Raw genomic sequence first — 27,488 nt, forward strand, 5'->3', positions numbered from 1 at the left:
AGGTTTGAACAGTCTCAATTCGTCCATTCCTGAAATGGGTGGTTAATTGAACCCCAACCACCAAAGAACACAGGTATCCTCGATCTATTATCCAAATCCGTATTAAAATAACTTCCTTTAATAGGCTGGATCCCTTGACTTTCAAACCAGCTTTTTGCACTTCCAAATCAGCATTTGGGAAGACGAGTTCACCAGAAGACCATCGCGGTGGGGTCCTGATCTAACAACTATATAATCCGATCTCGCTGAGAGAATTGGTTTTCTTTGGAGGTTTTAGGTTCGAATTTCGGTTTGGTATGGCATTTTTTCACAACTACAACAGATGTAATTTATCATTATCACCAATCGGCTGCTTTTAACATGTTACCGGAAATATTTGTTGAGTTTTCTTTCCTTAAAGAAAGTTAGAGTAATTTAATACATTAATTCATTATTTCGAGGAAGGAGACTGAAGATATTTAATTATGTATAAACAACTAAAAACAAGTCTAGTTACAAAATTCTATTTAAAAAAAAACCTTATTCAAGGTTTTTATATTTTCGTGATAAATTATTTATTCTAATATATTAGAAAAAAAAAACATGAATAACAAATTTTTTTAATTCAAAAAAATAGATATTTTTTTTTTCTGCTCCACCAGCCCCAAAATCACATCACAGGTAAATTTTTTGTTCGTTTATTATGTTATATGGAAGATATTATTCATAGTTTCACTAAAAAATGTACAATCAATAAGAAAAAACCTATGATAACGTTTTTGGGCTTGGAAATGGAATTATGACGAAATATTGTACTAATAATACTTTTAAAATTAAATTATTAAATAGAACAAAAAAAAATTAAAAAATTACACAAATAGATATTTTTAAACTTTTATCAGCCGCTTCACCCAATATGTTGTAAAACAGTTAAGTACCTGGGGGTGGTGTTGGACAGGCGGCTTACCTTCGGCGAACATGTAAATTATGCGACCCGGAGGGCTAAGGCCGCCAGAGCCTCGCTATACCAAGTGCTGAACAGTGCCAGCCCGTACCCACTGGCAACTAAGCTCCTCATTTTTCGGCTGTACGTACTGCCGATTCTAACATATGCTTACCCGGCATGGGGGGCAGTGTTGAGCTCCTCGCTTCAAAAGAAGATCGAGGCCGTCCAAAACATTGCGTTGCGGACGATCTTTGGAGCTCCGTGGTTCGTCAGGAACGCCACTCTCCGATCTGATGCGAGATTTCAATCCGTGTCCGAGGTGGGGGTGGCGCAGGCGCGCAGACTGTTCGGGAGAGCGGCTGTGTCCGAACACAGTCATCTTCGGGACATCTGCCGAGAGGACCCAACTCCGACAGTTGTAAGGAAGCGGCCTCACGCCGTACTGGACGAACCACCGTGATGGTGCGGTGCGGTAGCCGAAAATCGACAAACCAGGCTTAGGGGCCTCCATATCGCATGAGCCATAAACGGAATAGTGCGTCAGACGCGTTTCCGGGGTCGCGAGTGAAAAGTTTTCGCGAGTTATATAGTTTGAAGACGTCAAACACGGTAAGTCGCGCATAAAACAAAAACGCGGTCTAAATTTAAAAAAAACTTACAGTAAGACAAAATATCCCAGCAATTGCGACTCCTCCGGAAAAGGGGACGCATTGCTCCCTCCTTATAGCTAGTGCCCCGTTGTGGCGTATTCCTGCTAGCCTATTAAAGAGTTAGCACCGAAAGGACTTCAGTGGACGGTCTGAAGGGGAATTACGTCGGGAGGACAGACTTTATAAGCCTAGCCTTCCGCGGTCGGCCCATGAAATGGGTTCGATAACGCTGATTTAACAACGGATTGGAATGCAATTAAATCCGTCTTAAATTCACTAAAATAATAATAGACAAAACTTGAAAAATTAAATCCGAGATTAAAAAAATAACCCTTTTAAAAACAAGCCCGATTAGAATGATCCAGCAGCAAGGGACTCTGTCCAGGTTCTGCGATAAAGTAGGGAGTAATAGACTCCTGCCAACTTTGCATTCCATTCCATTCCAATATGTTGTCCCTAAAGTATTTTTACTGACCGCTTCAACTACTTTTATGCTTATGAATATACAAGGACATTTGTTAAAAAAACATGCACCATATTAGTAAAAGATGATTTTGCTCGAAGGAGGAAGATTTGCGGTCAAATTTATTTTTAAATGGTAAGATAAGTTTGTACATATGTAATAAGCTTAATATAATGTAAGCTTAGTTTGCAAAACTATTGTGAATTTTGACTACAAGCAAATATCTACTCCATCCCCTGGAGATATTGATCCAACATTTTTACAAAAATCCACCAAATACGTGAGTCTTTGTTCTAAATTTCTACAAAATCGGTTAATCAATCAAACGATATTAAAAATCAAACATACCGCATACGTGCGTACGAATATTACCCCATTAAATTTTTTTACGTTATTTAAGGTTTCGTGAGACGTTGAGAAATAGGGAAAAAATTATACCCCATATTTTGATTTATGTTAACATAAGAAGTAATTAAAAAAATCTCATTTTTTTTTTACGGTTTTACTTGACTTGAATCTAGGATAATTAATGGAATTTTAAAATCAAATCTTAATAAGCCACAAAATAATAATATTTTAATTAAGGGAGATATAAAACCGCATATTTTTTTCTAAAAGAATATCCTTAACATACGGGATTATCTTTATATAAATAAAATATTGGTTATATTTCCTTTTTCAAAATCATATATAAGTGGGTAGATCTTTGTCTTATTTAAACAGTGTGACTTCTGAATTATTATAAGAAAATTGTAATTTGGTGTTAATGATATTATCTAAAACTTTCTTCATTGCTTTTGTAGCAATCTTCGCTATGATTACGACCGTGACTGCATATACTAGAAAATATAACAATTACGGTAGAAATTGTATTGAAATTGAATGTAAATTAAGGTTGATTCTTATTTATTATTTATAAATGTATCTATAATACGAAATATCATTAATTTCAAAAATAATATACTCAATTTACTTAATTGTTGAGCAATAGTTTCATAGAAAATTCTTTGACTTGGAAGCAAATATATTTTTAGAAGATAAAATAACCATGTACTGGTACCCATGTACTGAGCTTAACATAAATTGAGGTTAGATTTGTAAAGATTTGAGATAATATACTCCAAAAAACGTTCTACCCCATCCGGTGAAGATAAACTCCAAAAATTTACTAAAATAATGACCGAATAAACAAGATTCACTGGGAAAAAATTCATAAAAACTACTTTCACTAATCATAAGTTATTAAGCATCAAACACGCCAACATACGTACACATATACATTAACTCAAGCTTATTTTTTAGGGTCCCTGGGGCAGGAAGTGTCGAGAAATGCAAAAAAAAAAAAAACATATACCATGTTTTTAACTGATTACTATACTTTCCTTCTGGCAAAATATATCTAGAGCCATGATGCTAGGAAATAAAATTTTTCCAACCGGATAAACAATATTTATTCGGATAAATTTTTGGAATTTGATCACCGGGACGTTTAGATAACTGTACCACAGCTATTTGAAGGGAATATCAAGTAATTTAGATTGTATGTCTTACATATTATTTTATTTAACGTTATTACAATCAATCGATCTATGTTTTTTTTTTTTTTTACAGGAAAGAATGTAATTAGTGACTATGAAAATTTTCCACCTTGTTGGGGTCCGTATGGTTGTTTATGGCCAATCTAACCGCACGTTAGGACTCATACACGATCGTTGTAGTAATATGTGGTTAACGCAGTGGATTACAAATGGACATTTGGACTTAACGTACGAAGAACATTTTAAAATAAACTTTTATTCACAATTTATTTATAAAATATATAAACTGATGATGTACTAGTTAAAAAATTGCCATAAATATAGAGCAAATTTGAATTCCATATCAAGTATTAATATTTGTTAATCCTTTTATATTCTCTCTCTTTCTCTCACTCTCTCTCCCTCTTTCTATATATATATATATATATATATATATATATATATAGGGTATATTTCTTTATAAATACACTTATATTATTCTTTTAACTGCTACCGAAAAATGTGCAACCAATAAAAACTTACCTAAGATTTCTATTTTTTGTGTGAGAGCAGTTATCGCCGGGGAAAGAGATTAATCTGGACAAAAAGAAATACATCTCTGATAAAAGAACTTTCATTATTTTCTGATTATTCCTGGATATCTACAAGGTTTGACTATAAAATAACAAAACTAATGCTGCTTCAGAAGAACTGCGCATGCGCCAAATTCGTACGACTGACAGCTTAACAAAATTGTACGACTGACGGCCTACGATTACCAAAATTGGTAATCTGATCCGATCTGACCATCCATCATTCTTGTCTTTATTTAATGCTCTTGCTCAACTCCGTGAAAAAGTAAGAAAACACAACCCGAATTGTGAAAGAACAAGTCATGGGTTCTTCTTCATCATTACAAAGCACAAACTTACACTGTATTTTTTGTCAAGAAAAAATACTGTGTTATTATAAAATACCCAGTGTTATACACTGGGTTATTATATTTCTAGCGAAATATAATAACCCAGTGTTAGACCATCTACCTTATTCGACTGACCAGGCATCATGTCACTTTTATCTGTTCTTCAAAGTCTAATTTGCATTAAAAAGAACAAGATTTATGACCGTTGGAGCTGTAAAAGAAAAACCGGCACGCGTCATAAAAGAATTCACAGAAGAAGACTTCTAGCACTGTTTCGAATAATGGAAAATTCGCTTGGAGCGTTGTAAGGAAAGAGAAGGGGTAATAATTAAACGCTTATAAGTGTAAAATAAAATATTTTACAGCATTTGTCTCGTTATTTAATAGCCATACCCTGTATATATATGTATATATATATATATTTATTTATAGAGAGAACCAAGAATGAATATTAATAAATTCCGATTTCTCCATTGTTAATTTTCAATGGTTAAAAAAATAAAAAAAATTTGGCAAATGTTGCTACAAATAAACGATCAATTTTTCCGTATGAGACCACAACACCGTCACACATCCCGGAAGTTGATAAAATACGAAATCAGGAGATTCTCGAAAGTATAGAAGAAGAAAGAATTTTCAGAAAGATACTCAGGAAGAAATTGGGAAACCTGAAAATGGATTTTCAATATTAATATTTAATAAAATAATACAGTTTGATCGTTAAGTTTTATTTAAAACAAATTATTATAAATAAACGCTTGCTTCGTGTTACTGCTCCAACTGTAATATAAAAAAAGGTGCCTGATAGTTATCCATTAACATCTCCATTAACCGTTACGGCAACCCCCGCCACGTGTACAACTCCAAATTTGTAAATGTTGTCTCACATCTGAGAAAAATAAAATAAATTTTATTATTTTATGAAAACAATGAAACATAGTACAGCCCAAAAAAAATTAAAAACATCAAATAATATATATATAAAATTGCCTTATTCTTGTAGCGCAGTATCAGCGTCTCTACTTTCCGTCCTAAAAATATGTATTGAGCCCCAATCGGGCATTTTTTCACGAGATAGAAAAAATATATTTTATTATCATTCATCAGCAGCAATTACAGTGTGCCAGTCAGAAATCTGATGTGGACAACACATGACTTCCTTGTACGCCTATTAAAATAAATATATATAGTTTTTTTAAATGAAAGTACATAATATTTTATTTCATTATTACTTGTAGAAAGACGCCGTAATAAGAAAGGGAGTCCGACAAGGATGTTCCCTATCTCCGTTACTTTTTAATCTTTACATGGAACTAGCAGTTAATGATGTTAAAGAACAATTTAGATTCGGACTAACAGTACAAGGTGAAAAGATAAAGATGCTACGATTTGCTGATGATATGGTAATTCTAGCCGAGAGTAAAAAGTATTTAGAAGAAACAATGAACGGCATAGATGAAGTCCTACGCAAGAACTATCGCATGAAAATAAACAACAAGAAAAAAAAAGTAATGAAATGTAGTAGAAATAACAAAGATGGACCACTGAATGTGAAAATAGGAGGAGAAAAGATTATGGAGGTAGAAGAATTTTGTTATTTGGGAAGTAGAATTACTAAAGATGGACGAAGCAGGAGCGATATAAAATGCCGAATAGCACAAGCTAAACGAGCCTTCAGTAAGAAATATAATTTGTTTACATCAAAAATTAATTTAAATGTCAGGAAAAGATTTTTGAAAGTGTATGTTTGGAGTGTCGCTTTATATGGAAGTGAAACTTGGACGATCGGAGTATCTGAGAAGAAACGATTAGAACCTTTTGAAATGCGGTGCTATAGGAGAATGTTAAAAATCAGATGGGTGGAAAAGTGACAAATGAAGAGGTATTGCGGCAAATAGATAAAGAAACAAGCATTTGGAAAGATATAGTTAAAAAAGAGACAGACTTACAAGCCACATACTAAGGCATCCTGGAATAGTCGCTTTAATATTGGAAGGACAGGTAGAAGGAAAAAATTGTGTAGGCAGGCCACGTTTGGAATATGTAAAACAAATTGTTAGGGATGTAGGATGTAGAGGGTATACCGAAATGAAACGACTAGCACTAGATAGGGAATCTTGGAGAGCTGCATCAAACCAGTCAAATGACTGAAGACAAAAAAAAAAAACGTATGTAAATGTATGCTATTTTCGATGGTTAATAACGATTGATCAGGTAAACCGAATTTGATGAAATTAAATTAGCTAAGTATAATAACCCACTGATAGACCACTACATTATTCGACTGACCAGGCTTTTAAATTTTCCCCAAAATCAAGTTTGTATTAAAAGGAACAAGATTTCAGACCGTTGAAGCTGTGAAAGAAAAATAGGCACGCGTCATGAAAAACTTCCTAGAAGAAGACTTCCAGCACTGTATCGAGCGGAAAATTTGCTTGGAGCGTTGCATGGATAGAGGAGAGTGTATGTTGGGTGGGATATTAACTAAATATGTATAAATTTAAAATAAAATATTTTACAGGATTAGTCTCATTATTTAATAGCCATACCTCGTATGTATATTTATTTATAGAGGTAACCAAAGAGAAAATGTTAAGAAATTCCGATTTCGCTATTGTAATTTTTCAATAGTTAAATAAATATTTAACAAATGTTGCCAATAAACGAACAATTTTTCCGTATGAGACCACAATACCTTCATACACCACGGAAGTTATAGAAATCAGGAGATGTTAAGATGCATAGAAGAGGAGAGAAATTTCAGGAAGATACTTTTAAAGAGATGAAATAGATTTGGGAACCTGAAAATGGATATTCAATATAAATATTTAATAAAATAAATACAGTTTGATCGTTTAGTCTTATTAACAACATTTTATTATAATTATACAGTCTTTCCTCGTATAACTCCAGTTGTGATATAAACGAAGTGTTTTAACGATTATCCATTGAGATCTCCATTAGCCAAATTCTCCTAAGGCGCAACCCCCCATGTGTCTACAACCCCAAAATCGTGTACCTGGTCTCCCACCTGAGAAAAATAAAATAAATTTTGTTATTTTATGAAAAGAATTAGACATAGTACAGTGAAAAAATTACATAACAATATATTATTGTCTTATCCTCGTAGTACAGTATCAGCGTCTCTGCTTTCCATCCGAAGGATATGAATTTGAACCCCAATCGGGAATTTTTCACCAGATAGAATAAATGCATTTTATGATATTTTTTGATATTATTGAATTTTATTCATCGTAAAAATTATCTTAAAATCTCTGGTCAGTAATTAATTATTAATCAATCAATATATATAAATTAAAAAAAAAGGTTAAAAAAAATATATGTGTATGAAGTCGGATTCGAACTGCTGTGTCTTCCCCTTTTAATATCCAAATAAAAGTATTAGTTATACTTTATTTGGCTATAACTCTGGAACCAATGAAAATAAGTACCACTTATGATATATCAATGAAAAGCTCTCAATGAGGGCTTATTACATCAGTTAAAAAAAATTTCTATAACCAAATATGTTTGATTTTGGGCTTTTTGGTCGTACAGATGTCACGCCGAAATTAGTCAAAATTGATTTCAGGTATAGAGAAAATGGATATTTCCTTTGAAATCTGAAAAACGAAATTTTTTGCGAACACAATACTTCCGTAACATAGAAAAGTAATTAAATATACATAATTTATTTTAAATCGAAGTAAAGGAAGTACTATGATTGTGAATAATTTTGGTGTTGTGACGTCTGTACGTATGTATCTCGCATAATTTAAAAACGATTACACGCAGAATGATGAAATTTTGGATTTACAAATGTTGTAACATCTAGTTGTGCACCTCCTTTTTTTATTGCAACCACCTAAACAAAAAGTGTCCAAAAAAGCCCAAAATCAAAAAAAAAAATTGTATTTCGACTTTTCCTTAACTGCAGTAGCCTTTATTCATAGGTTTTCAACAATATATCATAAGTGGTATTTATTTAAATTGGTACCAGAGATATAGCCAAATAAAATTTTAATTGTTGAAATATTTGGATTTTAGGGGAAGACACATCAGTTGGAATCAGACTTCACATTTCTTTCTTTATTAAATTTAAATAAATTGATTTTATAATAATTATTAAGCTCTTGATGAATAAAGTTTTTATTCAATAATAACGAAAAAAAAATACCAGAAGTATTAATGAAATAAAATTTTATGTACATTTATTTAAAAATATATATGTAACGGTAATTAAATAGAGGTAAAGGATATGCTGTCCACATCAGATTTTTTAATTTATTATTGCCGGGACTACTTTTATAACATTAATTTTACACAATTACTCTAAATGGAAAAAGGGAGTTCCTAAAATCCAACGTTTTCTTCGTCTCGTATCTTAGTGATTGCAAATTTGACTCCGTCAGAGCAGGTTTTGATGTACAGAAGTCTGGTGAGCTGATTGCAGGACTAAATTCTAGAGATTGAACAACACGGCGATGCCTTGTGACAATCAGATTGGTTGAGGCAGAGGGCGGGCGTTAAATGCATGATTTCTTGCCAAATATTAGTTTCTGGAACGCCTGTTGGGTACACCCTAATAAGTACGTGACGCAATTTGTATTTGGCTATGGTGCTTTTCGGGACAAAATTCCGAAATTCGGCCTGGTAGATTTCGGAAAATTTTCGTACACATTCTTTTAATTTAACGACCAAAAATCTAGGTCAAATTCGTTTATGGGCAAAATCGGACGACGGGAGTAGAAATGAAGGGGCTCTAACGAAAAAAAATATCGCTATAACTTTCTTATTAAGTAAAATAACGAAGTCGTCTACGTTCCTACCACCGTTGGATAAGGGCGTAAAAACTGTTTAAGTAAAAATTCTTAAATCACCAACCGTTGGCTTACGGGTTGGAAAAAATCGGGTTTCAAAGGGAAAAATATCATACCTCCCTTAAGAGATACAAAGTAGTCGTTATTCCTCTAAACATTCCATAACATTTTGTCTGAAACAATATTTGTTATGAGCAACCCTTTCGACAAGGGATGACCAAACTGTTGCTGGTTTTTTTAGAAGATTGGACTTGTCGTATGCCAAAATGTGAAATTTTCACATGCTTTTTCTCCTTTTAAGGTGAAAATTTGTTTTAACCCTACTTTTTTTTTTTACCCTACATCCCCGAGCCGGACATCCAATTAAGTATACTCGACTCGGGAACGTGTCCTTTCCGGACCTTTTAATTGCCTGCCTCTAATCTCCAACGTAACGGACCTCAGGGGTCCCCGCTCCATCAAGGAAACCCACACACCAGGGCATGCGAGCCCTCAGGAACGGGGGCCCAGCCCTACTATAAACTACACCCCTCAGTATCCCAGTCGTCTTGCCTCATCTTCTTTTATTCTGATAACTGTTCTTGAAAATATTGCAAAATTATTCCAGTTTCCGGACTTAGCCAGGAGCTGCTCCGGTCGGGTATGCATCAGTCCTACATTTATACGTTGTTCCTTCCATCTTCTGCACTCAAAAATAGTGTGTTCGGCATCGTCAACCGCATCGCAGTAACAACAGATTGGTGACTCTCTCCTGCCAAACCTATGCAGGTATTGCTCATAGGTTTTAACCCTACTTACCACCGGTAAATCTTACTCCGCCTTCCGGCGTGCAGTAATGCGATTTTTTTTTTTTAAGTTTGTTGATGGGTACATAATAATAATTTAAAAACATGGTATTAGATAGTCGATAGTCGATACTCGACTTACATCGAGTTACAGACTAATAAAGGGACTTTTACTGTAACCTAATATGTCAGGTAAGATTGTTGAATCAATAATTGTATAAATTAACAATAAATATAATCCACTTTACCAGCACGTTGATACGTTCTCTAAATCTTTCGCCTTACTTGGAAGCCATCATCAGAAACTAAAATTAACGCATTTAAGTCATTTTTTAAAAACCTAGTTAAAATTTAAAAACAGTCATAACTGTACCGGTCTTCCTAGTTTACTGACATTGACTATAATGCATTAATTTTAATTCCTGATAATGGTTTCCATGTAAGCCGAAAGATATGCAGAATGTAACTATGTGCTGATAGGTTTAACACATCAGCGGTAACATGTTGGAGAAATTAATTGAATAAATGTTTGATGTTAATAAAAACTAACATTATACTAATTGCGTAACTGTTCAGTTTTATTAAAGAATTGCGGATCGTATCTCTATTTCTAACGAAATAAATTTAAATGAAATGCAGCAAAAATGTGTATATGTAATTTAATATGTGTACAAGGAAGATACGTGGTGTTCGCATCAGATTTTTTTCATTTTGTTTAATAAAAATTAAACATACATTTTCCAACTGGCACATAACGTAATAATCATTTCGATGATATTACGGAGGTATTAAAGTAATAAATTAGCGATCATATAGAAAAAACCAACCAATAAATGGTACAGTCTGGACAAAAAGAAAAGGCTATGATTCGAATCATATTTCAGTAAGTGCTCCAAATCACATAGTACTTGAAATTAATGATATTTTGTATTTATAGATTCATTATATTTATAGAAATAAATAAGAATCAAATTTAATTTACATTACCATTTCTGCCGTATTTGTTATATTTTCTACGATATGCAGTTGCAGTCGTAGTCATAGCGAAGATTGCTACAAAAACAATGAAGAATAATTTTGATAATCTCATTGTTAATAAGAAAATACGATTTTCTAGTAATAATTCAGAAATAACACTGTTTAAATAAGACAAAGATCTGCCCACTTTATATCATTTTAAAAAAGGAAATATAACCAAAATTTTATCTGTATAAAGATAATCCCGTATGTTAAGGATATCTTTTTAGAAAAATGAGCGGTTTTATATCTGCATTAATTAAAATATTATTATGTTGTGGCTCGTTAAGATTTGATATTAAAATTTCATTAATTAACGTCGAGTTAAATCAATTAAAACTTCACAAAACAAAATCAAAATAGGAATAAAATTTTGTTAATTACATCTTAGAGCTGTGCTGCATAAATAAAGTATGGTTATCAATAATAATTTGGGGCATGACGTTTTTCGTATTTCTCGACGTTATTTGGAATCAGGAACACTTCAAATGAAATTTAAAAAAATGTAATATGGTAATATTCGTACGCACGTATGTAAATGTGTGGTATTTTCGATTGTTAATAACGTTCTACTCCATCTCCGGGAGATATTAACCCCCCAAAAATGTGGGGTCAATGTCTCCCGGGGATGGAGTAAATAGATCCTTGTGGTTAATTTTCTTAAAATTTGGAAACTAACCTTACATTATATTAAGCTCATTACTTACTTACATGCTTATGTTACTCTATTAAGAAAAAAAATTGACCCACGAATATTCCTCCTTCTGGAAAAATCATTATTCATGAGTATATTGCATGTTTTTTACCAAATATTATTTTGTATCTTCATAAACATAAAAACAGCTGAAGCGGTCAGTAAAAGTACTTTGGGGATAATATATTGGGTGAAGTGCTTTATTAAAGTTTAAAAATACCGGTTTTTTAAAAAATATTTTCTTATTCTATTCAATTACTTAATGTTATAAATAATATTACTATAAAATTTCGTAATAAATCGCCCAAAAAAGTAATCTTAGCTTACTTCTTATTGGTTGTACATTTTTTAGTGGAACTTAATTTAATTTCTTCCATATAACATAGTAAACGAAGAAAAAATTTGTTTTTGATGTAATTTTGGGGGTGGTGTAGCAGAAAAAAGGAAAAAAATATCGATTTTTGAAATTTTAAAACTTTTGCATATATAATTTTTTTTTCTAATATATAAGAATAAATAATTTGCAGGAAATTAAAATTATTGATTTCAGTTTATTTTTTTTGTTTTTTTTTAATGTAATTTGTAACTAGATTTGTATTGTGTTTTTATACACAATTAAATATCTCCAATCTGTTTCTTCGGAATAATGGATAGATGTGTTAAATTTCTATACCTTACTTGAAGAAAAGAAAACTAAACAAGTCCTTCTGGCATCCTGTTAAATGCTGCCGGACTGATGATAATGATAAATTAAATCTGTTGTAAGTGTGAAAAACTGCCATGCCTGACCGAAATTCGAACCTAGGAACTCCAGATCAAAGGAAACCATTCCCTCAGCGAGATCGGATTATATAGTTGTTAGATCAGAAACCCACCGCGGTGGTCTACTGGTAAACTCGTCTTCCGAAATCAGCTGATTTGGAAGTTGATAGTTCCAGCGTTCGTTGGGTTTCAATTAACCACACACTTCAGGAACGGTCGAACGGAGACTCTCTCTTTTTCCTGTTTAGCTTCCAGTAACTACCGTTCAGATAATACTTCAGAGGATGAATGAGGATGATATGTATGAGTGTAAATGAAGTATAGTCTTGTACATTCTCAGTTCGACCATTTCTGAGATGTGTGGTTAATTGAAAACCCAACCACCAAAGAACACCGATATCCACGATCAAGTCCGCGTAAAAATAACTGGCTTTACTAGGACTTGAACGCTGGAACTCTCAACTTCCAAATCAGCTGATTTGGGAAGACGCGTTCACCACTAGACCAACCCGGTGGGTAGAACGGAGACTATACAAACCTAAACTTCATTTATACTCATACATATTATCCTCATTCATCCTCTGAATTAATACCTAAACTGTAATTCCCGGAGGCTAAACAGGAGAAAAAAAGAAGACGAATCCTTTAGATCAGGGACTATTACATCAGTATATAGTCAATATTGAGCTGTGTCATTAATATATAACTCAAGATGTACTGCATAAAAACCTACTTAATTTCACAATATTTTGTGTTATTAAAAGAAATAAGCTGGTAACACAGTTGTAGGTACACAGTTCCTGGAACGCGGCTCAACCCGCGTGAAAAACCAACAACTGTGGGTCGTGTCTGATGCACGGCTTTCACACAACATAATTTAAAAAATTTATCATTTTATTTAAATATAATATTTTTTCGTGTATTTAATTTAATGATTCTAACTAAACCACGCGCGCATACCGTATTTAATTCACGCGGGTGTGATGGTACTAGCGAAAAAAATACTTACAGAGAATCTATTTTTGTTTTGTATACAGAATTTTTCATCCATCATCAAACACAAAAATCTAAAAATGTTAGATAAGGCGATCTTTGTGGTTAGCCACGACCGATCACTTTCACAAGGAAATGATGGTTTACATATGTAGAAGCGAGACAAGTGAAGTGGTGAGCCGCCCATCGTGCTGGAACCATACTTTTCCTCTTGACTCTAGAAGAAAATCGTCAATCAGCTACGGCCTTTTTTGAAGAAAGTTCAAGTAGACCTCAGCATTGAAATTGCCCGACTATATGTATGGTCACAACAGCTGATTGGGAAGAAAACCGCATCATACATTATCGCTAAATCGGTGTCAAATATTGCTGCGTATGTTGTCATCTGGAATGAAATTTGCTTCGTCAGTAAACAAAATAAACTTATACAGTTTTCGATTTGTATTCTATCAGTTACAGAACTCTTAGGAAATCGGACTGTCTCCTGAATGGTTAACATCTAAACCGGTTGTTTTCGATAGAATAAAAATTATTTTATTTAGGTGACCTCCAAACCATCGAACAGGAAACTCCGATCCTCTTCGAAAAAATCGGGTACTGACGTCTGGACTGCACTGAATTATATCCATAATAATTTAATCAAGAATACAAGAATACAAGGTAGTGAACCTATTTCCCGATTCCCAAACATAGCGAAAACTCATGCTAATTGTTTTGGGTCTGGAATAATGAGATTCAGAAAACGTATTTCATATTCTATTGTACAGCTGTATAGCATTACTTACCATTACACACACCCAAATTGTATACCATATCAGCGTATTTCCCTGTTATAAATAAGTACGCAATTACTTCAACGACGCAACGATCACGCTTAACTAAAATTCACAGAAAAAATTCGCTGACGACAGCATTGTTCACAGAACCCGATATACTTAATCTACCTTACAGAATGATTTAAACACTAATACGGTTTTTCGGTATTAGTAATTGTATGCAATCCAACCACCAAAGAACACCGGTATCCACGATCTAGTATTCAAATACGTATGAAAATAACTGCTATCAATAGGATGGAACAATTGACTTCCAAATCAGCCGATTTGGGATGACAAGATCACCCAGTAGACCATCCCGATGCGTTCCTGATCTATCAACTATATAAACCGATCTCACTGAGGGAATAGTTTCCTTTGATCTGGAGTTTCTAGGTTCGAATTTCGATCAGGCGTGGCATTTTTTCACAACTACAAAACATTTAATTAATCGTTATCATCAATCGACAGCTTTTAACAGGTTGCCAGAAGGACTTGTTTGCTTTTCTTTTTTCAAGTAAGTTATAGAAATTTAACACATCTATTCATTATTCCGAGGAATCAGATTGAATATATTTATCTATATGTATAAAAATGTTAAGTTCGTTTGTGTTCGCTTCAAAAACTCAAAATGTTCTGCACCGATTGAGCTCAAATTTTAGCACGATATATAACCCGCATCAAAGATTGTTTTCATCTATTTTTAATAAATCTATCTATCTATTTTTAATTTGTACAGTTTTTTAATAAATAAGAGGTTAATAAATCAGATAGAAATGTAAACAAAGGAAAACCAATCAGATCAATGCAAGATGGCCGCTGTCAAACACAACGACCAATCACAAAGAGCCCGTATGGCCGTTGCCAATATAAACAAAATCACAACTGATAAGGTAACAAATTTCTTTGAATTATATTTAACAGCTAAAACATCTGTATTTTATTAAAAAAAACAAAAAGAAAAGCCACCAAGAAGGATGAGTTACAGTAAATAAATTAAAACACCCGACTTCTTATAGCCCAGATAGACTTAAGACTATGCAAACAAAAAAAGTCAAAATAACAAAATACACAGAAAATAATATCCCTACATAAAGACCAAAAAATCCTTTGCTAGGTTAAATATTCACTTTTGTCTGAATTTACAGAAGGAATTTACAACGAAGCATTGATAAATATTGAAGACAAGTGCTTAGCTAATGCAAATAAAGTTCTTAGTCGATTGGGAATGCTAGCACCCACCCGAGCTGCGGATGCTTCATTTGATGTGGATTTACGCCGTGAACAGAGTTACAACATCGGTGATCTTCAGTCATATGTCCGATCAAACATTCCCAAATTAACGCGTGAACAGAAAGGCATTTATGATCGCATAATGCAAATGATAAATGACGGAGTTGGGGGGACCTTCTTCTTGGATGCGCCAGAAGGAACTGGGAAACTTTCCTCATTAGATTGATTCTAGCAACGGTTCGATCAAAAAATGACATATTGCTTCTTCTGGAATAGTTGCGACATTGTTACCAGGTGGAAGGACTGCGCATTCAGCTCTGAAGTTGCCATTAAACATGCAAATCATCGAGACTCCCGAGTGCAATATTTCCAAAGCATTCTGTATGGGAAAAGTATTTCAAAAATGTATACTCATTGTTTGGGATGAATGCACGATGGTACATAAAAAATCGCTTAAAGCTCTTGATCGATCGTTACGAGATTTGCGTGGAAACGTTCAACCGTTCGGGAACGCTTTGATATTGCTCGCAGTAGATTTTAGGCAAACATTGCCTGTAATTTCTCGATCGACACCAGCAGACGAAATAAATGCTTGCCTGAAATGTTCAACACTGTGGCGACACGTACGTACATTGCAGTCGACTTCGAATACGCGTGTCCAGTTGCAGAATGATCCATCAGCTGAGGTATTCTTACTACAGTTACTGGACATTGGAAACGGACAGCTGCCAGTCGATGAGACGTCTAGACGAATATCATTTCCTGATAATTTTTGTAATTTAGTAACATCGAAAAAAGAACTGATCGAAAAAGTATTTCCTGATATTCAAATTAATCATAGAAATCACGATCGGCTCAGTGAACGAGCTATCCTTGCCGCAAAAAATAAAAATGTCTATCGACTTAATAATGTTATTCAATCCGGCATTCAAAGTGAGGAAATTACACATAAGTCGATAGACACCGTTGTTGAAGCAGATGAAGTAGTTAATTATCCAACGGAATTTTTAAACTCACTTGATTTGCCAGGGATGCCACCATACATATTAAAATTGAAAATAGGTGTGAAAATTATCCTATTTTTCTTTAAATAGTAAGATAGCTTTATATAATGTAAGGTTAGTTTGAAAAACTTTTAAGATAATTGACTACAAGCAACTATCTACTCCAGCCCGTGGAGATATTGACCCAACATTTTTACAAATAAATTGCTCCGTTTACCCGGGTCTTTGTACTAAATCTCATAAAAATCGGTTAATTCAATCAAACAATATTATGCATCTTTTTTTTTTTGTCTTCAGTCATTTGACTGGTTTGATGCAGCTCTCCAAGATTCCCTATCTAGTGCTAGTAGTTTCATTTCAGTATACCCTCTACATCCTACATCCCCAACAATTTGTTTTACATACTCCAAACGTGGCCTGCCTACACAATTTTTCCCTTCTACCTGTCCTTCCAATATTAAAGCGACTATTCCAGGATGCCTTAGTATGTGGCCTATAAGTCTGTCTCTTCTTTTAACTATATTTTTCCAAATGCTTCTTTCTTCATCTATTTGCCGCAATACCTCTTCATTTGTCACTTTATCCACCCATCTGATTTTTAACATTCTCCTATAGCACCGCATTTCAAAAGCTTCTAATCTTTTCTTCTCAGATACTCAGATCGTTCAAGTTTCACTTCCATATAAAGCGACACTCCAAACATACACTTTCAAAAATCTTTTCCTGACATTTAAATTAATTAATTAGGTACTGAAAGTACCTAACCAAAAAAAAAAAAAAAAAAAAAAAAAAATTGAACTACCTACCCGTAGAAGATAAAAGTGAGTTCAACACACAACACGTAACATAAAAATATTACACGGAACAATAACAACACAGTATGAATGAAACTGATAACGGAAGAAGTGTTAGGAGAAGATCAATTTGGTTTCAGGAAAAGTATAAGGACAAGGGAAGCAATTTTCGGCCTCAGATTAATAGTAGAAGGAAGATTAAAGAAAAACAAAACCAACATACTTGGCGTTTATAGACCTAGAAAAGGCATACGATATCTCCGTTACTTTTTAATCTTTACATGGAACTAGCAGTTAATGACGTTAAAGTACAATTCAGATTCGGAGTAACAGTACAAGGTGAAAAGATAAAGATGCTACGATTTGCTGATGATATAGTAATTCTAGCCGAGAGTAAAAAGAATTTAGAAGAAACAATGAACGGCATAGATGAAGTCCTACGCAAGAACTATCGCATGAAAATCAACAAGAACAAAACAAAAGTAATGAAATGTAGTAGAAATAACAAAGATGGACCACTGAATGTGAAAATAGGAGAAGAAAAGGTTATGGAGGTAGAAGAATTTTGTTATTTGGGAAGTAGAATTACTAAAGATGGACGAAGCAGGAGCGATATAAAATGCCGAATAGCACAAGCTAAACGAGCCATCAGTAAGAAATATAATTTGTTTACATCAAAAATTAATTTAAATGTCAGGAAAAGATTTTTGAAAGTGTATGTTTGGAGTGTCGCTTTATATGGAAGTGAAACTTGGACGATCGGAGTATCTGAGAAGAAAAGATTAGAAGCTTTTGAAATGCGGTGATATAGGAGAATGTTAAAAATCAGATGGGTGGATAAAGTGACAAATGAAGAGATATTGCGACAAATAGATGTAGAAAGAAGCATTTGGAAAAATATAGTTAAAAGAAGAGACAGACTTATAGGCCACATATTAAGGCATCCTGGAATAGTCGCTTTAATATTGGAAGGACAGGTAGAAGGAAAAAATTGTGTAGGCAGGCCACGTTTGGAATATGTAAAACAAATTGTTAGGGATGTGGGATGTAGAGGGTATACTGAAATGAAACGACTAGCATTAGATAGGGAATCTTGGAGAGAAACACTACCGATAGTAACAACAATGCAATCATAACGTTCAATGTATTGGTAGAGACAAGATGGTGTTTTCGCTAGATGAACGTCTTTTCATTGTTGTGTCGTACTTCAGTACGAAATCAGCGGTTGCAGTGCAAGATTTCTTTCGCCATAAGTACCCAGATAAACCGGCTCCTAACAAAACATCAGTATTAAGGTTAGTCGCAAAATTTAGAGAGACCGGTTCTGTTAATAACAAGGAACACAAAAGATCTGCGTCGGTGTCGAATACAGACCGAATACTCGCCTAGCCAAATAAATCGATCAGAAGTTTGTCTGCTGAAATTAATTTGTCTAAATCGACTGTTCATCGGGCGACCAAACAATTACAATTACGACCTTATCGCATTCAAACGGTTCATCGACTTCTTGAGCCCGACAAAGAAAAACGGCTACAATATTTTCAACGGTTCCGTCGATTTCTGCGTGAGGGAATTACGATATGGATTTGTTATTTTCCACAGATGAAGCACGGTTTCATCTCTCAACAGCTGAAACAGTAGAATTTGAAGTGCTGAAAATCCCCACGTTTATCACGAAAAACAATTACACCCGCAGAAGTCGGGCGTATGGTGCGCGATATCGCGGAATCAAATAATAGGTCCTATTTTTTTCGAGTACACCATTAATGAAGAACGATATCAGGATATTTTATTTCAGTTCATTGTACTCTTGGAAGAGGAAGACAGACACTGCCGGCTACAACATGACGGTGCGACATCGCACTACGCAGGTTCAACTTCTGATTTCGTTGAGGAATTCTCTGGTAATCGTGTTATCGGTCGAGGCTTGTGGCCACCAACATCTCCAGATTTAACTGCGGCCGATTTTTTTCTACGGGGTTACCTCAAAGAAAAAGCCTACAGCGACAAACCACGAACACTTGAACAATTGAAAGTAGATATTGAACAAGCTGTATTAAATATTCAGCCACAAAGTTTGAAAAAAGTTGCAAGAAACGCTGTAAAAAGAATTGAAGCTTGTATTCAAGAAGATGGCGGCCACTTCCAACATTTACTCTAAATGTAAGGTAATGGATGGTAATAATAAAAATTACATTTACATTTACATTTACACATGCCTTTTTATTATTTCATTACCTACCAATATAAGGTTGGGTTGCGTTTTATATGGGACACTCTGTATATGGAAACTACCAGATACCCCATTATTTAACATGATTACCGTATTTTCCCCTTAATTATACTATATTCGAGGGACATAATTTATATCGTTTATTTATTTAATTTAACCTTTCAAAGGTAATGAATTTTTAAAAGTTTTACTTTCCCGTCTAGATAGTGATATAGTAGAGCTAACGGAAAATATATTAATCGGTCCAATTTGGGAATTGGGACGGTTTTCACCGGATCTTAACGTTTTGATATCTAAGGGCCCCAAAAAAAAAACCAGAAATTTTCTGGATGTTAATATTTGTATATACGTATATGTGTGTTCGGTGTTGTCTTTTAAATCACGTTATCTCTCTAGAACTACAGAACCGATTCTTCGAAACTTGGGTCAGATTACTTCAAAATATGGGGCATATGATGACATTAAATTTTCAACTTAAATAGTCAAGGGGGAGACTATTTATACCACCCCAAAAAATGATATATTAGTCCTCGCTTATGTTGTGACGTCACAGGTGAACGGTAGAATTAAATAAATGAGTAATATTTAAAATGTAAAATCCGGTTTGGCTGGGTCTAGAACTCGGATCATCCGATTAACCAAGTTAATCTGGCGCGTTAGCCTCGCGGCTACACCGGTCAGCCAAACGTATAAGTGAAATTTGTTTTATGTTAAGTCGTGAAATTACATTAGTTTAGTAAATGCCGACCATCGCCGTTAATACCGCAACACACCCGCGAATTAAATACGGTACGCGCCCAGCTTTAGTTATAATAATTGAATTAAATAGACGAAAAAATGTAATATTTAAATAAAATGATAAATATATTAAATAAAGTTGTGTGTGTAAACCGTACATCAGAAACAATCCAGTTGTACATTCCCGGAATGCAGCTTTTTAGCCGCGTGTGATGGGCAAATCGAACAACTTTGTTATCAGCTTTTTTATGAAGAGAGGTAAAACAATAATTACGATTTTTACAATAAAAACTTTTCACTGCAACTGAATAAATATCAAACGATAACAGCATATATATTATCAGTATGGAAAATGATTATTCCACCACATGTATTTCATCATATTTTTCTTTTTTTTTTCTTTTGTCTTTAATAATTTGACTGGTTTGATCCAGTTATCCAAGATTTCATATCTAATGCCAATCGATTCATTTCGGTATACCCTCTACATCTTACAACCTTCCTCTATAAAACCATTTTCTAATTCATTTCCTCCGTATAACTCTTCAATATATTCCACCCATCTATCGACTTTACCTTTCGTATTACATATCGGTGTACCACTTTGTTTAACACATTATTAGATTTTAATTTATGTACCCCAAAATTTTCCTTAACTTTCCTGTATGCTCCGTCTATTTTACCAATGTTCATTTCTCTTTCCACTTCTGAACACTTTTCTTTAATCCACTCTTCTCTCACCAGTTTGCACTTCCTGTTTATAGCATTTCTTAATTGCCGATAGTTCCTTTTACTTTCTTCATCACTAGCATTCTTACATTTTTTACGTTCATCCATCAGGTGCAATATATCGTCTGAAACCCAAGGTTTTCTACCAGTTCTCTTTATTCCGCCTAAGTTCGCTTCTGCTGATTCAAGAATTTCCTTTTTAACATTCTCCCATTCTTCTTCTACATTTTCTACCTTATCTTTTTTACTCAGACCCTTTGCGGTGTCCTCCTCAAAAATCTTCTTTACCTCCTCTTCCTATATATACGCACACAAAACATATTTCAATTGTAAGTGGTAGGGGTTGATGTTTTGAAATTTTATTTTTGGATTATTTAATTTTACATTTCCTTTTGGATTATTTATATATTTTTTTTTTAGATAATATTTTATTGTAAGTAAGAAATTTATTTTAATAAAGATTTTTTTTAAATGTAAAATCCGGTTTGGCTGGGTCTAGAACTCGGATCATCCGATTAACCAAGTTAATCTGGTGCGTTAGCCTCGCGGCTACACCGGTCAGCCCTAAAAATCTGTTTCCATTTTTCAATTAATATAATCAAAATTATTATTACTAATTTATACGCGTATTAATTTGTGAAATTTAATTCAATTAATTGCATGGCACGGACCATCCAGATTTATCAAACTTCTTGTATGTGTTAGTTAAATTTTAAATTACGGAAATAAGAAATTTTTTTATAAATATTTAATAAAAACCATCGACCAAAAAATTGTACAGTCATCACACAAACGTAGCGTATTTTTTAATTACTGTATCCAGTTTTCGGGTCAGAATTAAGTTGAAAAAAACATTTTTTGCAATAAGTCACCAATAATATACTGAATTTTGTAATTTTGGATATATTTTTATTAACGTCCTCTCTATAAAATTTCCCTTCGACCAGAAAGTTAAGGTAAAAATTCCCAGTTCAAAAACATACTGCGTACTAAATTTAATTGTAACATAAAACCGACAATACATGATATTTATTTCGATTAATATTCGACGACTTTGTTCAATATTGGTCTGTGTTATGATAAGTAAGAGACATAAGTAGCGGTAGAGGTGCTCGAGCCGTCAGCGTCCTTCACTGAACGCGTCGTGCCAGCTTTACGACGCTCCCGAAAATCTCGCTCGCTCGGCACCTGATAACGGGGTACCTGTGCGTGACCAATAACCATCCCTTTCTAATTCTTCTACTTGTAAAACTAAACAAAAAATATCCTTAGGAAAATTTTCCTTCGTTTTCTCACTGTCCGTCATTTTCTTATTTTTATATAATAATTTATATCTCAAGATCGGATAAAGGAATTTCATTATAATTTGGTAAGGGTCTTGCTAATAAAGTTATAAAATTACCAAAAACTCAAGTCTTAAATACCTTTGAGAATTACAAAATGGCGGCTATGTTTATTTTTCAATCCGTTATTATCCTTCATAAATATTAGTTTTATTAGAACGTATGTTATTTGCTAAAATTTTAAGCATTTTATTTTGAACAAAAGGACGTTTATTTTTTCAAATCGGTAAAATTACATATACACTTTTTTTTTAAATGAAAAGTACAAATAATTTTATTTCATAAATAACTTTTAAAGATTTTTTACAATCAGAGGTTAATTATTATTCATAAACCAATATATTTAAATTAAAAAAAAAGTTAAAAAAAAAGTAAAAGTTGAAATAGGGTTTGAACCGATGTACCTTTCCCTCTTGTAAAATCCAAATATTTTATTAATTAAAATTTTATTTGACTATAACTCCGGGATCAATGAAAATAAGTTACACTTACGATATATCGTTAAAAACCACTCGATAAAGGTTTATTACTGCAGTTAAGAAAAAGTCCAAAATACATTTTTTTTTGGATTTTGGCTTTTTTTGGGCACTTCTGGTCCAGTCGACTGCAATCAAAAGGGGAGGTGCATAACTAGATGGTTACATCAGTCATAAATCCAAAATTTCAACATCCTACGGCTAATCTTTTTTTACTTATGTGACATACATACAGAAGTCACAGCGAACTATTCAAAATGGATCCAGGGATGTTCAAAATGTATATTTCCGTTGAAATCTGAAAACCGAAATTATTCGCGATCAAAATACTTCCTTTATTTCGTACAAGGAAATAAAAATGGTATGAATTAAGTAAAAAAGAAACTGAATACAAAGATAAGAATTTCGAAGTTTATAAAAACAAAATATATCTGAAATAAGGTACGCTTTAACTAGATATTAAACGAAAATAATTTTCGTGTATACATACATACATACACGAGGTGTGTTAAAAATAATAACAATTCTAATTTTTATCAAAACTTATTTAGTCCTTAACATTGATAGTCTGTTTCAAATTAGCCCCCGTAGATAAGATACCAGAATTTCTTCCAACGTTCAAAACATTTGTAGAAAAAACTTTTTTGTAGAGCAGCTCAAATCACTTACAGATTTTACTTCCTTGTACAAAGTAAAGCAAGTATTGTGATCGCAAAAAATTTAGATTTTCAGATTTCAACGGAAATATCCATTTTGACCATTCCTGAATCCACTTTTACAAGTTACGGCGTGACGTATTTATTTCGCATAACTCAAAAACGATTAGCCGTAGGATGTTCTAATTTTGGATTTAGAACTGTTGTAACATCTAGTTATGTACCTCCCCTTTTGATTGCAATCGACTGGACCAGAAGTGTCCAAAAAAAACCAAAATCCAAATAGATTTGGATTTTGGACTTTTTTCTTAACTACAGTAATAAGTCCTCATTGAGATCTTTTCTATAAGTGGTACTTATTTTCATCGGTTCCAGAGTTATAGCCAAATCTACGAGAACTTGGTACCTTGAATCTGACTGAGAAGAGAGAGGCGAGTTCGGCGATCACGGAAGAATTGATCAGGGCATGGCAAGAAAGATAGGACGGATCTGAGAAGGGCAGGTAGACCTATAGAGTAATAAAGGATGTTGGAATATGGTCCAGAAGAAACCATAGCTTGCAGAATTTTAATTTAACTCAGTTGCTGGCGGGCCATGGGGGATTTAGAGAATATCTATTCCGTTTTGGGTTGGATGCCCAGACTGTGAGGTTCAGGAGTCGGCGTTCCATGTTTTCTTTTGTTGTCCTCGTTTTAACACAGAAAGAGAGGAGTTGATGGATACCATTAGAATAGACGTAACGTTTGAACCAGAGGAACTAATGAAAATTATGCTGTATAATGAAGAATATTGGTCTGCCGTTTCCGGATTTGAAAGAGCGGTAATGACGAAATTACCCACCATCGAGGAAAGTCGTAGACCAAGAAGCGGTCGTCGAAAAATGCGGAGGCGAACAGGCGCGCGGCTGAGAGCCTAGGGGGTTCCCTGTACGTGTGGGGGTACCCTGGGTGCGATCAGGACGTGAGCACTCCGCTCCCGCGTCCGATGGTGACCCGTTAAGTGTTCTGTAGTGTTCAGTTGTCTGTGAGATGCTTGTTTATGTGATTGATGTGATGTGTGGAGTGTGCGGAATGAGGTATGTCTTATGAAGTGATGATTGGATGTCGTGGAGTGTGTGGTGTGATTTTAGTATGATGTGAGGTAGCTTGTGGGTGTGTGAGGGGCGTATTTCCCCCTCTTCCTGAAGTAATGCACACCACCTGTAACACGAAGGATAGATAACCAGGGGTGGAGGTTTAGTCGGTAGTGCGCAGGAACACATACGCATTTAATAACATCTTGCGGAACCAGTTAGCGAACCCGACACTGTCTAGGCGCCCGTAAATGAGGTTTCTCAACCTCTTTATAGACGAATAAAATTTTAATTAATGGAATAACTAGATTATAGGGGATGGCAAATCGGTTTGAATCAGACATCGACTTTTTTTAAAATTTAAATATATTTTTTTATTGATAATTATTAAACTCCGATTGTAAAAAAAAAGTTACGATAAAGTCATTCAATAATTATGTGAAAAAAATATTATAAGTTTAATAAACTTTTATATACTTTTCATTTAAAAAAAAAATGTGTATATGTAATTTAATAGGCGTACAAGGAAGTCATGTGGTGTACACATCAGATTTCATATATCGTCGCAAATAATTTTCTCTTTAATGTTTTATTAATAATATTCAACGTCTTCACGGCCTTCTTGAAACACTTGTGATATGTTGCTCTTTTTCTGTTTAGCCATCGTAAGATATTATTTCAAAGGATGATATAATAATCGTGAAGTGCAATCTTGTACAGTCTCAGTTCGACAATTCCTGAGATGTGTGGTTTTGAAACCAAACACCGAAGAAGCCGGCTTGAATGGCACGAGTGGTAGCGTCTCGGCCTTTCATCCAGAAGTCCCGGATTCGAATCCTAGTCAGGCATGGCATATTCACACGCTACTTGTCATTAACCTCATCCTTTGAGCTAATAGTTAATGGAGGTGCCGGAGGTATAAAAAAAAAAATCACTAAAAAACACCGATATCCAATTTTTATTGCACATTATTGATTTTTTTAAATGCAAAATTTAATGAAAATCCTTTGATTCGTCATTTTGAAAAGAAATAAATAGCCATTTGAAATAAAATAAGCCCTACTTTTTATTTTCACTGGTTAAAGATCGATTGATAATTCTATTTTCGTGTCCTGAATTTATGTTCTTCGTAAATCAATATCTATTTTCTTCTTTTTTTTTAAAATATATTTCCGATTGGTTGCCATTTCTAAATAAATATCACTGATTAAAATAGGCAGCCTTTCTATACTGTAGATGAATGTCAATTTTTAAAGTTTAAAATTTAGAAGAGTATTTGGTAAGAATGTCTCAGAACATGTTTTTTAATGGTTTGAAGTTGTTTTTTGGTGATTATTTTTATGTTAAAGGTTTATGGTGGAGAAATTTTTTATATTAAAGAATACGAGATCTGTAAATAAAGTATTGAGACTGGTTCAGAAAAACATTTTATTTACAACCCAATTATCACCTTTGAAATAGTTCCCTTGGTTGCGTGGCTTCTTAAGGGAAGCCACGCAACACTTCAAACGGTTTCCCACTCTTCATAGCAGTGTCATTGCACTCTTCATAGCAACTCAAAACCAGAATATTCTTCAAATGATTGGTTATATTTTTTTAATGTTTTCTATTGTTCCAAAATGTTGTCCTTTGAGGTGTTTAAGTCGGAGCAGGAAAAGTCGTAGGGACTCAAATCAGGTGAATAAGGTGGTTGAGGAACTACAGGAATGTTTTTCTTCTTTTTTTTTGTCTTCAGTCATTTGACTGGTTTGATGCAGCTCTCCAAGATTCCCTATCTAGTGCTAGTCGTTTCATTTCAGTATACCCTCTACATCCTACATCCCTAACAATTTGTTTTACATATTCCAAACGTGGCCTGCCTACACAATTTTTTCCTTCTACCTGTCCTTCCAATATTAAAGCGACTATTCCAGGATGTCTTAGTATGTGGCCTCTATAAGTCTGTCTCTTCTTTTAACTATATTTTTCCAAATGCTTCTTTCTTCATCTATTTGCCGCAAAACCTCTTCGTTTGTCACTTTATCCAACCATCTGATTTTTAACATTCTCCTATAGCACCGCATTTCAAAAGCTTCTAATCTTTTCTTCTCAGATACTCCGATCGTCCAAGTTTCACTTCCATATAAAGCGACACTCCAAACATACACTTTCAAAAATCTTTTCCTGACATTTAAATTAATTTTTGATGTAAACAAATTATATTTCTTACTGAAGGCTCGTTTAGCTTGTGCTATTCGGCATTTTATATAGCACCTGCTTCGTCCATCTTTAGTAATTCCACTTCCCAAATAACAAAATTCTTCTACCTCCATAATCTTTTCTCCTCCTATTTTCACATTCAGCGGTCCATCTTTGTTATTTCTACTACATTTCATTACTTTTCTTTTCTTCTTGTTTATTTTCATGCGATAGTTCTTGCGTAGGACTTCATCTATGCCGTTCACTGTTTCTTCTAAATCCTTTTTACTCTCGGCTAGAATTACTATATCATCAGCAAATCGTAGCATCGTTATCTTTTCACCTTGTACTGTTACTCCGAATCTAAATTGTTCTTTAACATCATTAACTGCTAGTTCCATGTAAAGATTAAAAAGTAACGGAGATAGGGAACATCCTTGTCGGACTCCCTTTCTTATTACGGCTTCTTTCTTATGTTCTTCGATTGTTACTGTTGCTGTTTGGTTCCTGTACATGTTAGCGATTGTTCTTCTATCTCTGTATTTGAACCCTAATTTTTTTAAAATGCTGAACATTTTATTCCAGTCTACGTTATCGAATGCCTTTTCTAGGTCTATAAACGCCAAGTATGTCGGTTTGTTTTTCTTTAATCTTCCTTCTACTACTAAT

The 27,488-nt window shown here is 33.9% G+C and overlaps 1 long non-coding RNA gene across 1 annotated transcript in view; it reads right to left on the reverse strand.

Annotated features, from left to right (window-relative positions):
• Nucleotides 1-5,245: 5,245 nt before the first annotated feature.
• Nucleotides 5,246-27,488, reverse strand: part of LOC142333720 (uncharacterized) — a 93,071-nt gene continuing 70,828 nt past the window's right edge. The window contains exon 5 of the long non-coding RNA XR_012758668.1: nt 5,246-5,366. This is a non-coding gene — a long non-coding RNA (uncharacterized LOC142333720). The remainder of the gene's footprint in view (nt 5,367-27,488) is intronic.

Source organism: Lycorma delicatula, chromosome 13, assembly GCF_047948215.1.
Source record: "Lycorma delicatula isolate Av1 chromosome 13, ASM4794821v1, whole genome shotgun sequence".
NCBI lineage: Eukaryota > Metazoa > Arthropoda > Insecta > Hemiptera > Fulgoridae > Lycorma > Lycorma delicatula.